Below are 13,088 nucleotides of genomic sequence, written 5' to 3'. Positions count from 1 at the left end.
TAGACCCGGCTCAGATGACCGATGGGTAAGGTACTTGGTTAGCCTTGGGCACCATCATTTAACTTCCACGAGCCTCCGTTGTCTTCTCTGTATAGTAGAGGTAACAGTAGTGAAACCACGGTCTCAGATCCTTGCCAGGTCCAGGACACCAGAGACCTTCATTCCCATGGGCAGTATGAGGACCCCTTATTTGTCTCCAGATCAAGGCAGTGATTCGGACTGAGGGAAGGGAGAGGTAGTGGGCCGAGGCCTGTGTCTGCCCTGCCCCCACCCTGCAGTAAGCGGGACCATGGGTATCCTTGGGTGTGATAAGATGATCTGGTCTTCTCGACCCTGCTCCAAGCTAGGGCAGAGGACCCATCCTTACCCATCGTAATGACAAGGGATGGGCCTGAGTCCCGGGGTAGAGAGGCAGCCTGACACTTGTCTGCAGGACCACAACCCTCATGGGCCAAACAAAATGCAGGATGCTTCAGAGCCGAGATCAGCCTCGAGAGCCAGGTAGGCAGATTTTATCCCAGCCACCCAGGCTGGCAGAGCAGAGCGCTCGGCTGCTGATTCTCAGAGGCAGCGTGCTTGTGCAGATCAGAGTCTGGCAAGGTTGCAGCAGAGTGTTTGGGGGCCTGGAGGAGACATGACAAGGTTTGATAACACACTCTGCCTGACATGTCTGAAAATCGGGCAAGCATCTTCCTGGCAGGGAGGGTGAGCTCCTGCTAATGAGCTTCGAGAGGCCGGGAAGAAGTTATCAAGGAGGAGCTGGGCCCTCTCTTTCCTAGGGGGGGAGGGCTGCCTGCTGGTGAAAGCCTGCCAGGCTCCAGCAGGGAGCCTTAGCTAAGAGAACAGGTCTGCTAGAGATGGGACTAAGGCCTGGAGTGCATCTCTCTCTGGTTAGGACCAGCAGGTTCCTCTCCTCTCTTGCCTGGAGCTACCTCAGCCTTGACTTTCAGGGAACTCCCTCAGTCCTGTTCAGCAGCCTTGGGCTCACAGAGAACCAGGCCAAAAAGCTCAGAGATGAGACCCTTCCTCACAAGGCTCCTCTCTGGACATGAGGTCCTATGAAGTCCTCACAGAGGTCTGTAAGGAAATAAAAAAAAAAAAAAAAAACTGAGAGGTGCAGGCAGGTGTCCGAGGCAAGGCCATTAGTGGGTATATGTGTCTGACATTAGGCTAGCCGCTGTAACAAGTAAACCCAGAACTCCAGGATATCTGTCTGTTATCTGCCATTCATACAAAGGCAAGTTGATGGTGGGAGGGGATGTCTTTGCTACAGCTCACAGGCTCTTGGGACTCCAGGAGTCAGAGGCACCCTGGTGATTACCATGGTCACCTTGGTTTTGGAGGATTTTATGGGCCAGCCTCCTGGTGGCACATGAAACTCATGCCCACATTCTTTTGACTAGAACTGGACCCCAGGTCCTACTGAGCTGCAGAGAGACTGAGGCACAGCTTCTGTCCATGAAGCAGCATCTCACTTCTGTTCTACCCCCAGGGAGGAGCTTGGAAGAAGGCATTCTCCTCCAGCGACATCTAGGGACCTGGGTGAAGATTCGTAACCCCAGGGAGCCGCACACAGTGTGCTTGAGAGCTGGGAGGGGACACCCCGCCATGTGGTTCTGAACTCTGCAACAAGCCTCAAGTCACACTGCCTGCCTTCTCTGCACCCCCTTCCCAGTGCCCCCAGGTCTCTTCTAGGGCCACAGCTGTCAGTAGCTCCACCCTGCAGACATGCCTCCACATTCCAACCTTGTCTGTTCCTCAGAGTCTGAGACCCTCTGCCTGCACTCATGTCCAGAAACCTCCAGACCCCTCCCCATACACTCCAAGTGATCACCCCAGGACCTTTGCACGTGTTGGACTCTGCCTGGGATGACCTTCCTCCAGCTTGCCTCTCTGCAGATGTCTGTTTGTCCTTCTTCGTCCAAGGTCACCTCAGGCTTCCTGTCTCAGCAGGCTACTCAGTGGGGCTGCCTGAGTGCCAGGTGCTCTGATATGTCCTGTGGGGGAGCGAAATTACTGTCCAGCCCACTTCACAGATGCAGAACTAGAGGCCCCAAGGGATGCGTGTGGGAAGCCACTTAAGGTCAGCTGAGCCCTGACTTTGGAGTAAGTGTCCCACCTGTTCCTGCTACAGTGCACTCCCAGGATTTCTCTCATGGGGAAGGAAGGATCAAGACATCTTGGACACTCCCTCCCATGATCGCTCGATGTCTCTGCCATCTCAGTCCGCATGGTGATATCTCTCAAATCCTTTATCCCCCGAGACCCCGACAGACCCCGAAGTCACACAGACCGAGTTTGTCATAATCTACCTGCTTGCTGATGGTTTTTGCAAGTTACCCCGCAGCATCCAGAGCTGATCTGGGACAGCAGTGCCCAGTCTCTCCTGACTTGATTACATTCCGTGCCGTCTTAATGATTTGAACTAAGCCTTTCATTGACGGGCAGAAACAGATTACCATGTATTTCTAAAAAAATCGGTGCTTCCAGATCAGAACTGAGTCATTTCCTCCAGCATCCCCACGCCAATACAGAGCATGACAAATATTCAGAACTATGAAGAATTGCCCTGGCTGGGGTAGCCTAGATACCCTCCCTCTCAAATTAGGGAGACAGCCCTATGTGCACTGTCATGCTGTGAGTTGTCCTGGCCCCTATCCTTTTGTCCCCAGAAAGCCATTTGGGCACCAGCATGGGCTCAGGTTGACTGTGAGCAGGTGGGCTTGGGCATCCCTGCCACCTGTGTGGTACCTAAGATGACCGTTTGCTTCAGCAATGAACCATTTTGTAGGGTGAATCGGGTGGCCAGGGATACATGGCTGGTAATAAGCTGAGGATATTTACTGATCCCCCATCCACATTATGAGTCAGCATCCCAGGCCTGTCCCTTAGCAAGAGGCAGTCTGGTGGTGGATGATGCTGGTGCTCCAGAGGCCTGGCGACACACATCAGGAGTCAGAGGCAGGCCTTTCTCCATAGTGACACTGTCTCAGAGTCAGGGAAACAGAGAGAGAAGGGGAGAGTACGTTTGGCTTCTGTTGTAATCTAGAATGCTCTGGGAGCCAAGAAAGACAAAACCCAGGGCTGTCGACTGGGTCTCCCCTCCCCCTTCTCTCAGGGATGCTGGAGTGAATTGGTCCAGCTGCTGCTGTGTCTGCTTCTTGGTCCTCCCTACTGGTTCACTCGTGACTCAGAACCTGGTCTGGAGCCAGCATCCTCTTGGGTCCTTGATGGTTCTGGAGATAATAACGGGGCAAACCCTCTGCCTTCCCAGATCCCACGTGTCAGGGAAACAGAGCCTCCTGTGAGCTAATCTGGATCGGATAATGGGACCCGGAACAGTGCACGTGGTGGTTGGGGGTGGACATCAGATCTGAAGGCAGCTACACAGCGTTCATGCAGAAAAAAAGCCATGGCCGCTGGCCCTGTACTGTATGGGGTCCTTAGGCCTCCAGGGAGAGACAAGTTCTTCATATCCAGACAATGCCTGCGAAGGAATGGCACTACAGCCCTGGGTAGGACCTAACACCAGGCCGCCGAGAAGCACCCTTGGTCACCTGCACCAGGGACCTCTGCACAGTGACGAAAGGAAGGTCCTCTGGGGCAAACCCTGCCCCCATCCCCTACTCTGAGACTTTCAGCTGGTTCTAAGCCTCTGTCTCGAGTCTGTAAGCACAGTCTCTTTGACAAATTGTCAGGAAGCGTATGAAATGTGCCGTCAAGGCTCAGGGGTACCCCTTAGGGGTGGGGTCTTTGCCAGGATGCGTGAGGGCCTAGGTTCTGTCCCCAGCACCACAGCCAGGAGTGGCAGCGCTGCCCAGAAGGAGGTGCCTACAGGCTCCAGGCCAGATGCTGTAGCCCACATTCTGTGGGTTCTCTAGCCCCCAGGGCAGTTTAACATGTGGAGGTGCCATTGTTCCTTTTATATAGATGGGGAAACTGAGGCAGCACATGAATACTGGGGTCAAGCTCACTTAGTGTCTCCAGAGTTCTGCCTATTCTCTGTGACTGGAAGGACTACCCCGGGGACTAAGCTCTGTACCAGCCCCTCCCCCATGGCTACTTCTGCCATCTCCGCGTGTATCTTGGTGGTAAATGGGGGTCTCTTTTGATTGCAGTCTAATAAGTATTCATCTGGTTATCGTACCCACACATCTGTGCAGCTTGGCTCTGGCCCATGGAGTAAGAGAGGATGCATAGTAATCAATACATAGCCCTGTGTGGTCACAGTATATGCCAGACAGGCTCTGTGACTGCCCTGGGATGGGGAGACGCTGCCGTTACAGACACATGAAGCCTCTTCTAGCAGGAAAAGAGAGAGGCAGCTGGACACCTAGATCTGCAGGAGGGTTAGAGGTCTTAAAGCTTACCCTGTCAACACACACACACACACACACATACACACACACACACACACACACACACACGCATGCACGCACACACACGCACACTCTGCATGCATACACTTACACCCAACCCTAAGTGATCATTGGGCACACCCCAGACTCAGATGATAGCTCTGCTAAAGATCTCCTCTGGGTCCACTCCAGATCACTCTTCCTACAGCTGCCCATAGATCTGGTCTTAAGCTAGCCAGATACCCTTCCCTTAGCCCCCGTGGCCCTGTGCAGCCTGGGCCTGACCCCCTCTCCGGCTGCTGCTTTTCCTCCTCCTCAATGCCTTCTGCTTGCATTGAGAACTTGCTCACCTTGTTAAGAACCTTGAACCACAGTCTTGCTAGAATTTAGCATCTTTTAGTGTATGCAGTACGGTTTTTTCCCACCACACCTTGCCCTCTCCCCTGCGTGTGCCTTAAGCTCTTATCAGGTGGATACAGTGCTTCCTAACCAAAGCGCACGCCCCTCAAATGCAGCTTCATTTAGGTACCCGATTCCCCTCTGCTGTGGATCTCCACCCCGCCCTCTGGCTGCCTGTAACTCCCCTACACGTGAGGTCACAGAGACCTACCTTTCTATTGTTACTAGAAAGAGAAGTTGAAGGGGGAGACTCTGCAGATTTTAGGGGGCTGTCTGTCACCCATGCTGGGGTCTATATGATATGGCTATTTTAGGGCTACCACTCCAGTAAGTAAGCCCCATTCGATACTGGTTCACCAGTGGAGGCTGAGTGATTCTTTGGTGTGTCACTGGTACCATACCTGGGCTCAGGGAGTGTGTGTTCACATTCACCCAAGGGTCACACAACACTCTTATGTTTGGGGCCTGGCCCCTCTCTTCCCACGGAACTCCTGTGCCAGGCCTCAGCACCCCGAGAGTAGAGTTGGGCTGAATGGGTGAATCTTGAGCAAGTGACTTAATCTGATAAGCTCTGATCCTCATCTGTGAGATGATGACATTATGAGAGCTGTCACTGTCACGAGGCTTAAGAGAGCCGCGTGTGGCACTGCAGTGCCTGGCATGAAGTGAGCACTGGAGGGGGGGGTACAGTTCTGATGAGGTCTCCCTGGGCATGGGCATTTATCAGGTTTCACGCTTCACCAGCATTTATTTCCTGGGGTGTCAACCCCAAGCCAGGATCTGGGGGCATCACACAGCTGGCCTCTCACACTGTCATCTGGTTGCCGAGAAGAGCAACAGAGAGAGAGGGGGTCAGACTCATCCATTGACCAGGACTCATACCTGAGATAACTAACCCACCCCCACGATAACAGCATCCTTGAACAGAAGTTGCACTGTGAGCAGAGGCCCCAGGAGCTCCTTACCTTCTAAGTCCCACCTGCAATACTGTTGCATCAGAATTTATGTTCCTAGGATTTGCGAGGCACCTAGAAAAAGGCATCCTGGGCACAGAGACCAGTGCTAATGGATGCTCTGAGCAAACCCAGGGTTCTTCTGGCAATCTGTGGTTGAGACAGAACGACACTTGTAGAGTGGGTAACAGATGCACCCTACAGGGGCTCCCGGGCCTGAACCGCATCTTTGCTCAGTGCATCAGGAGTTTGGTCCCGGAGAACAGAAGGAATGGGGCCTTTAAATAGGCCAATGGCGTGGGCAGACCAGACTAAGCAAGTGTTGTGTTTCTCAGCTTCTAGCAAGCATTCTGGATTCCGGGAATAGTTCCTAATAACATTTTTCCTCCCTGAATCTCCAAGAAGCTTTTGCCTGGAAACAGCCTCGGAGTGCAATTTGAGTGACCCAGGAAACAGCATCATAAACATTCCAGGAAAGAGAAAAAAGAAAAACCTAGATCACATAGGAATAGAAAGGCCACTGTGTGGGTGGTATGCATCTGTAATCCCGGCCCACAGGAAGCCAAGACAGGAGGACCATGAGCTTGAGGCTAGCCTGGACTATCTAGGGAAGGAGACAGAAGCTTTCCGTGCAATTAAAAGGCTTCCTCCTACAAGACGGTGGTTTTTGACAGCATATGGTACACTTTGTGATGCAGGTACCACTTTAGCGGGTCTTCCTAGAAACTCATGTGGTAGAACTTCCCAGGTGCCTTTGCTGCTCCTGAATTTAATGCGTGCAGCAGGTATTTCAGATCTCAGATGAGGCTTTCAGATCTGACAGGTCAGGAATTCTCAGAAGGCTCAACATGGATCACTGTTCTTTGCCCCTTGTGCACAGGCGCTCAGCTGGGTAGGTTGGAGGCGGTGGGTTTCCATCCGCGTGTCTGGAATTCACGTCCGTTCTTTGATTCGACTGTCAGTCAGGGTGATGCGCATGGCGTCCTGCTGGCTGTCTTGGGCTCTCCAACAATATGACAGCTGTCCCTCGCAGAGGCAGGAGGGAGAGCTGCCAGTCCATTTCTTAAGGCTGGCCTAAAAACCAGCATCTCCTCGAATCCTTTATTCCATGAGTCCAGGTCATTACCTGTCCTGCCCCAGTGTTGGGGTAAAGCCATGGAAGGAGGGCCCGTATCCCAGGAAGCCTCCTTCCCATGGGCGAGCAGAGCCTTTGGCCCCATCTGTAAAAATCTAGTCGGCCACACACAGCCACCCTGCTCTGTGTAGCAGCCGAGAAAAGATGTATATGTTGTTTCACTGCAGATCAAGAGAAGTCTCTGCGGATTGTATCATTAAATTAAACACAGCCATTAGTGTGTGGCTCTGGGGAGACGCAGTAATAGGCTATGCCTTGGGTCATTTTTTTCCCTTCTAAATGTTCTTCCCGGAGCTGGAGTTGCCCAGCCTGACCCATTTCTCTCTGTTAATATAACATCACATAAAAGACATCATTATTATACGGTAGAGTTGGTGGGGACACAGACCAGTTAAGTGCCGCTGTGGAGGTGGCCCTGTCCCTGAGAGGAGGTGTTAGGCCCGGGGTTCTTCCTCCTCTCAACAGGAAGCTCTGTGTGAGGTGAGGTGATGCCTCTGGAGGCCAAAGGATGACCTTGAGGGTTGATCCTCTTCGGTGTCAGCCAGTTTGGTTAGACTGGCTCTCCACTGGGCACCAGCATCCCCCCCGTCTGGCATTATTCCACAAAATGGCTTGAGTGGAGTGGGGTGGGGGTAGGGAGTTGTGCGAGTGTGTGTGTGTGTGTGTGTGTGTGTGTGTGTGGTGTTGTTTTAGACAAGGTCTCATTCTGTAGCTCCTGCTACCCTAAAACTCACTATGTAGATCAGGCCAGCCTTGAACTCATAGAGAGCAGCCTGCCTCTGCTTCCTGAGAGGCGGAGCTAAAGCTGTGTTCCACTACTCTCAGCAAGAACAAAGACTAACCTTAACCACAAGTCTCCCCAGCACAGGGACTGTAAAAGCATACCAACCCCTCGCTGCTTCTTCTTCTTCTTCTTCTTCTTCTTCTTCTTCTTCTTCTTCTTCTTCTTCTTCTTCTTCTTCTTCTTCTTCTTCTTCTTCTTCTTCTTCTTCTTCTTCATCATCATCATCATCTTTGTTTAGTGTGTGTATGCTTACAGGGATGGTCCTTGTGCCAGAGGTATCAGAGATTGCATCTCAGAGAACACAGCAGAAGGTGCGGCCTCATGCACACCAGGCGATGGGAGTCAGAGTGGTCATCAAGATGGACCCTAGGCCGCCACAGGGCGGGGGTTGGGAGCAAGGGTTGGTAGAGGAGCGGCAAACTCAGAGGTGTATGAGGAGGCCACGGGAACGGACACTGGGCCTTTGAGCACAATACTAGCCTTCAGGGCTCTGTGGGGACAAGACTACCAGGTTCAGGGGAGAGAGACACAGAGAAAGAAACCTTTAACCTTTGAGCATCGGAGAATGTCCCAGGAGAGTGTCCCGCGCAACCGTCTCGCCTGCAAGAACGACGCGGCACACGAAATAGCATGCTCTGAGTGGGAACAGGTTCCGAAGTGAACACAGGGAAGGCTGTGTGGGAGGCAGGCTACTAACCTTCCACAATGTAGGGAGATTGTAAGGTAAGGGCAAGCGTGCCTTTGTAGGAGTACTGGGAAGCCGTGCCAGGGTCCCAGACTCAGGGAGACGCACCTCCGGACCTGGTTCTAGGAAGACAACACACATGAAAATGGAAGCGGTGCTGGGAGCTGGTGCTTAGAGGTCAGGGGTCATGGCGGCCCACACAGCAGATACTTGGGACCGCCAAAGGCATTGCGCTCAGGGACAGTCAGGTTCAGAGACTGGATGTTGCGGTATTGTGGTACCCACGTTGCCTCATCCAGCAGCATCATGTGTGATGCAGGGACAGATGAATTTATGGCGGGTGGGTCATGCACGGGGACCTGAGATGGCTTCCAGTGCTTTCCCTTCATCCACAGATAACTTAGATGCTTGGAGCGGGTGTTGCTACTTGGTCATACTGGGTCATGCTGGGGTTGGACCCAGTTCTCCAGCTTCCTGGGCATCTTTTCTTTCTAGCATGTTCCACTGTCTCCTGCTCTGATTAGGTAATCCCGTGTAAGCTGTAGAACTTAGAAACAGGGCTGGGAGCACAGGGTCACCCACAGCCACTATGGCTGCAGCCCCAGGAAAGGTCCCGGCTGATGTTTTGAGCCCTGTTGGATCTTTAGGTATACATAGGTCATGGCCTCTCTACTGGTGACTTTGTTTCCCATGAAAACCATCCCAGGTGGCACCTAAGGTTGGACTGGGGATAGGACCTTCTCTGTCATCCAGCACAGGTGCCAGGGTAACCTTGAGCCTGAAAGGAAGAGTCTCAGTAAGTGCCTTGCTGGACCCCAGCCCAGCCAGGTGCAGGGAGAGAGGTGGGGCAGAGACCAACCAAGCCAAGAAGCCAGAGGCTCAAGCCAGAGCAGGCCCTCAGCAACAAACCAGCCAGTGTCTCAGGTGTCCACATCTGACGTCTGGAGATGTCATGGGGACAGATGGTCATAAGAAGCCCTTACACTCCCTGCTGGGCCCCAAGAGACGGAGGCCGTTGAGACGAACAGGTGGCCCAGGGCAGGATTCTGAAACTAGAGAGTCTACTATGCCCTGGAGGGAAGGACTTAGCTTCCTCCATGTCCTGGCTTGTAGCTGAGTACCAGATGGGCGAGCTAATAGATCTCTTTGCTCGGACTTGAGAAGCCACATTGGTATGGGAACTTATCTCCCCTGGGCTGGGTTAGTCCTTGATAGGGCCTCTGTGTGAGATGAAAGGGTGACCCAGCAGGACTCAGAGTCCCTCCAAGCCCTTAAAACATGCAACAGCACCCCAGGTCACCAGGTCCTCGCTGGAACCTTGCTTTCCCCAACACCTCCTAGAAGGAAGGTGGCCAGGAAAGGAACTCCTGACTGGTTTCGCGGTCACGGGAGGGGCTGGCATGCCATAGGCTCACTTCAGCCCTAATCCAAGCACTCAGATGCATGGCCACCCCCTTTCTCTGTGGCCAGCCCTCCCTTCTGGTGACAAGCCCTTAACTGCTGGCCATGGCTTTCCCCACTCCCCCCTTGCCCTCCTTCTCTCTAGTTCTTTCCAGGCTGTGCCTGCGTCACACCAGGCCTGTCTGTGATCCAGTTCAGGGTTCTCCGTGGGCAGTGCCGGCACGAGTGAGCAGTTAGGGGCACACAGGCATGTGGAGGCACCGGACCCCCAAGCCCATGCAGGGGCAGTGGGCACAGCCACTCTTCTGGGAGTCATGCCGGGTCCTCTGCGCCCCTTGGTTTTACATGGGTGAATGCAGCCAGCCACAGAAGGGAAATATTTGGGGAGGAAGTGTATCCTGAATTCGATCTTCTTGTCTCTGGCTCCTAATACAGCGTGACAGGGAGCCATCCGACACTGTCTTGTAACTCTGAGATGAGCTAGAGCACATGGAAGAACTGCCTAGGTCCTATGCAAAAAAAGTCCCATTTATATATGGGACTTGAACATCTGCAAATTGGCACATCTGAGGAGAGCCTGGACATCAGCCTCCCTAGAGGAATTTATGGGTGAAAGTGCTTTGAACCCTAAAAGACATTGCTGCTGGCTGTGACTGTAGTTATAAGGTATTGATGAAAGCCAGCCTCCTCCTCCAGGAAGCTCTCCAGGTGGCACTAAGCTTGCCCTACCCCCAGTCCCCTTCATTCAAGGCTCTGAGAGTGTTCAACTGGCTCAGTCTTTTCTCAGTCCCCTCCTGCCTCCCTCACAGTGAGGGTGGTGGGGACAAATGAGCCCAGGACTAGTGTCAGGGCGAAGGGCACGCAGGTGAACTTCTGTGAACTCACTGCTCTGGAATAAGAGGGAACATGAGGACTTTTGGGTTGAGCTTTTGTTTGGCTTCTTTGTCTAAACTGTTTTCCCTGTTTCTTTTTAACGGAAATGAATCTCTAGCGATAAAAATAACCCAGAAGAAATAGACCGCACTTCTGCCCCAACGCCCAGAGATAAGCCCCGAGCCCCGCCGCCTCCAGCTTGGAGCCTAGAGGCTCCTTCTTCACTCTGCAGTAAAGGCTGCCTTTTGGAGCTTTGCTGGTCTTGTGTGTGAAAGACGGTACACGTGATCGTGTGCACATGTATGTAGACGCACATGCATGTAGAGCCCAGAGGACAGCTTCGGCTGATGCTCTTCATTGGCTGTCCTTTTAAAAATTATTTATTTTTTATTTAATGACACAGGGCTTCATGGGGCCTGGGACTCGCCAGGGAGGCGAGGCTGGCAGCAGCCGGGCTCCAGGGGTCAGCCTGTCTCTGCTCTCCCAGCCCTGGGGTTGCATCGCCACCGTGTCACTGACTGAGGCGTCTCCGACACCTGTTCTGGTTTTGCGCGTTAATCTTTTGTTGCTGTTTGAGAATGTCGTCCGTGCCTATAATGTTGGCTCAAACCCACCCTCTTCCCTTCCCCTCCAGTTCTTCTCCACCACTTCTCCTTCCCAGTGTCACGGAGTCTTTTAAAAATATCCCTCCGAATCCACTTAGCTCTGAGTCTACCTGGGGATAGGAACTTCGACTGCAGCGTGTGCAGTGTATGAGTTGCTCTTCTGTTGCTGTGGTAAAACGGTGCGGACAAACGTAAGAGAGGGAAGGAAGAGTTTATTCCAGGGATCGTTCCACTGGGAGCGTCCCTAATGGCCTGGGAGGCATGGCAACAAGAGGCCAAAACAGGAAGTTGAGAGGTTACATCTCAGGAAGTTGAGGATGAGAACAGGAAGTGGATCAAGGCTATAACCCTCAAACCCTAGAGATGTACTTCCTCCAGCAAGGCTGTGTGTACCTTTCTACAGGTCCCAGAGCCTCCCTCCATAAACAATGCTGCCAGCACAGGCCCGTGGGGGGACATTTCTCATTTAAACCACATCAGGTAGCCTCTTAAGGGCAGCATTTCTGAAGAGAACTGACTCTCCTCCCCGGCAGCCATTAGCTGCCAGTAGCTCCTCAGCTAGGAGTGCTGTAAGGAAAAGATGACGGGGCACCAATGAAAGGAAAAGTCACAGGGCACTAATGTTGTGAAAGGTTAATGATCCGAGTCACGGCACCAATGTTAGGGGAAGGATGAAGAGAGTGGGGGGCATATGGCCCATGGAGGTACGGCGAGGCCTGAAGGCAAGGGAGATGCCTCTGAGGGGTCCATGTTGGGAATCCCTTCCCTGAGGGACCAGCCACACAACAGTATAGTACGGAATAGAGTTTATTCAGGTCATGGGAGAGTTAAGAGGGTGGTAGAGGCAGAGAGAGAGAAGTAGAGGAGTAGAGGCCGGCCATGAGCACGTGGGAGAGAGGGGGGAAGGGAAGGGAAGAGGGAGGCTGCAAGAGCACAAGGGCAGGAGAGGCCAAGAGAGAGAGGAGGGGTCAAGCAGCTCCTTTTATAGTGTCAGGTCACTGGGGCGGAGCATACCTGGCCACTGCTGGGTAATTGAGGGGTGGGGTATACCTGGCTGTTGCTAGGTAACTGAGAGGTGGGGTTTACAGAATCCCAACAAGTGCGACTTCATGCTGGGATTCTTCTGACTTGTTCCTGTGCATTTCTTAGACCTGCTACCCCAGCCACTGAGAATCCGTGTGCGCAACGACCCTGTCACATCTGGCAGATTGTTTTGCTACAGACATCTGCACTGTCTGGCTTTTATAGCATTCCCAGCCCTTCTTCCCAAATGACCCCTGAGCCTTGGGAGATGGGCATGGATGTCTCGTTTAGAGCTGAAGACACTATAGTCTCCAGCATTCTCTGCGAGTTGGTCAGTTGTGGCTCTCTGTATGAATTGCCGTGTCCTGTAAATAAATAAATACACAAATAAATAAATATGCCTCTCTGATGAGGCTTGAGAGATGTGTGAGTCCGTGGATACAAAGGTAAGCACTTAAGAGGCTGTTGGATAGGCCCACTTAGCAAAGTGATAATACCAGGCTCTCCCGTGGAGCTTCTGGCCTAGCCAGCCACAGGTTTGGTGGCCCAGTGATAGTGCCAGCCTTGTGGCACAGGATTCAAATCCAACCAGAAAGTGGTTGGTTACTCCCATAATGGTAATGCCACTGTTCCGCCGCGGGGTCAGTACTGCCAGGCCAGTTGTTACTGTGGCTCACAGTGTCCAGAAGTGCACAGGACCTTCCAGCACCATGAGAGCTACCCAGTACGGATCAAGCTTCCAAGTCAGTACCAGCTTGATCCCACCATATTCTATAATTCAAGGATCTGGTGTCTTCAACAATAGGATCTTGCCATCAAGTTCTGGAGCATAACCAACAGCGATAGCCTATAATCTTTGGGGGAGTCTAAAG

The 13,088-nt window shown here is 52.8% G+C and overlaps 1 protein-coding gene across 1 annotated transcript in view; it reads left to right on the top strand.

Moving 5' to 3' along the window:
- Window positions 1–13,088, top strand: part of MAN1C1 (mannosidase alpha class 1C member 1) — a 135,797-nt gene that overhangs the window by 90,389 nt on the left and 32,320 nt on the right. The window lies entirely within an intron of this gene.

The sequence above is a fragment of the Micromys minutus genome (genome assembly GCF_963924665.1).
Source record: "Micromys minutus genome assembly, chromosome: 9".
Taxonomy (NCBI): domain Eukaryota; kingdom Metazoa; phylum Chordata; class Mammalia; order Rodentia; family Muridae; genus Micromys; species Micromys minutus.
This window is presented reverse-complemented; position numbering and strand designations above follow the sequence as displayed.